This window comes from Cynara cardunculus, unplaced genomic scaffold (genome assembly GCF_001531365.2).
Source record: "Cynara cardunculus var. scolymus isolate 2C unplaced genomic scaffold, CcrdV1 Un_Scaffold_7128, whole genome shotgun sequence".
NCBI classification, from domain to species: Eukaryota; Viridiplantae; Streptophyta; class Magnoliopsida; order Asterales; family Asteraceae; genus Cynara; species Cynara cardunculus.
The window spans coordinates 1579-4055 of NW_020203364.1; positions in this window are offsets into that span (position 1 = coordinate 1579).

Here is a 2477-nt window from a genome sequence, read left to right on the forward strand (position 1 = left end):
GACTTACTGAGAATCAGAGACTTTCATGAACTTCTTGAACAATGCTTCGAGTTGAGAAAATATTTTAGTTTTGGTTGGTGCAAAGCGTTAAAATACGAAATAAACCTTTAATATTAAAAGATGGGTATGGGTTTGAGCTTTGCTTAAGAATATTGCAGGAACAATTTGGTCAGAAACTCATGGGACCTTTATAAGAACTCCTATCTCTCGAAAGTGAATTCTTATACACTGTGCCCACAAAGCGTCCAGTTTTATCAATCTTAAACTTGCCGAATTAGCTACTAGATAAAAAGATATCTGGTTCCACTAGTATTGTAGCATAAACTCGATTAATATCTGAATAAAAGCTAAAAACATGCAAAACCTGCATCTCTGCGTGATTATCAAAGACTCTCTCAAATCTTTGTGCATCATCTAAGCCGTATTTCAGATCTGCCCATCTCTGGATCAAGGATCTAATATTAACACGTCAAGTGATCGGCTTATCTACGTTGAGCTTAAGTCTCGACTTAAAAGACCAAGCTTAAGAATCAATAAAAATGGCAACACCCAAGTGTGCCTTTAAATTCTTAAGCTTGACTCACACCCACACCCAAAGGGGTGATTAGCTCATAATAAAATCAGAAAACATAACCGAAACAGAAGAAGAAAAATGCATAAGAAATACTTGAACTGAAAATAATACTTAAACGGTTGCCCACAGAGGGCATACAATACACAGTGGCGAGAATTAAAGACTAACTACGAAAATTAAATTACAAACATAAATTAAACTTGCTCTACTGCTGTAAAGCTTGAGAGAATGCTCCAAGGTTGCTTGGCTAAATTGTTGATGGAGTGGATACCTTACAATTGAGAGAAAGTCTTCAAAATATAGGGAAAAGTGAGGACCGGACAAACCCTTTATCCAAAGGATAAAAATCTGCATTGTCCAAAGGGTAAGGACCTCCCATCACCATATGTCTACTTTATCTCTGGCCTTGTCACTTCTTCTTGAAAGGTTGCAAAAGGTAAAGTACTCCAATAAATTATGAAAAGAAGGCTTTTCAATCAAAATATTGGTAGGAAACTTTCTTTGTCTTTTATGGCTTCAACCAGGCCCATTCTTCCAAGCAACACAATGTTTTGATCTGAACTTAGAATTAAATCTCATTAATATCCAAGAGAATGAATATCTGAATTTTGTTCAAATCCAACTAGATGCAAATCTGCCATAAGATGAATGTGAGAAGAAAGTGGGCATTTTACCAACAGTAATGGGTTTTTTAGAAAATAATTAAATTCTTGACCTTTCATCACCTCTTAACATATTTTGGACCAAAAATACAAGATAGGAGCACAATGGGTACCAAAGATACAATAAAATAGGGGTATTGAACAACAAATAACTCTCACAAAATGAGAGTTATCACTGACTCACCTAGAATTCTTCGTGAAGTATATCATTCAGGAATGCCGATTTGACATCCATTTGGTAGAATTTGAAATTCTTGTGAGCAGCATATGCCAGGAATATTTTGATAGCTTCAATGCAGCCGACTAGAGCAAAGGTGTTGGAACCCTGATACTCTTAATTCTCAAAAAACACAATTAATAAGGAATAAGAATGAAATACTAACAGTGTATTAAATTTGATCAGACGAAATATTCAATAGAAATAAGAACAGTAAAAGACTTTGAATAATTCGTATGCTTTTATTAGATGAAAATAAGAATTCTCAATCTAAAACGTATTCTCACAAGAAATGGCTATTATCTAAGTCGGCACTCACAGGTTATTTGAACCTGAGGAGGAAGCCTCCTTATATACGCCTAAGTCAAACAAACTATGCTATAATTATGGCTTGAAACATTAAGTCGTTGAGTCTGCATCTTTATCGTTGACTACCCTTGAAAAGTGGAGCGAACCAAGTCAAGCCGCCTTGATTTTGTTTGATGCTTGCGAGAATGTCTGGACTAAACGCGCGTTCCATGGAGTTAGGATACCAGAGGCTCTGCATGTACTATACAGAGGCTCTGCATGTACTATGCAGAAGCTCTGTATGTACAACGCAAAGGTTCTGTATATGCAGAGGCTCTGTGTCTAGAGTGTAGCTTTGCATCAAGCACTTAAGCTTTTGGCGCTTAAGGCTTGATCGTCCACGGGTATTGACTGCGGGCTATGTATGTAAGATCCTTGACTCTTTGAGTAAGTGCTCTTGGTTTACACTTCTTCTGCAGGAAAGCTCTTAGTTCAGACTGCTTCTAAATACTAAGTTCTATGGACTAGAGTAAGAGGCTTCTTACTTACTCTTTCACAAGATCTCTGATGTAGCGTAGAGTGGATTTTGAGTATTTTAAGCGCTGGTCTTCTCGAAAGAAAACTTTCTTTCCTTGCTCATTTCAAAAGACCACCGATACTTCTGGTTCCACCAGCATGGTCCACGAGGGAATGTTCTTGATGCCTTGCAAATCTTCATTTGGTGCAACAACACTCA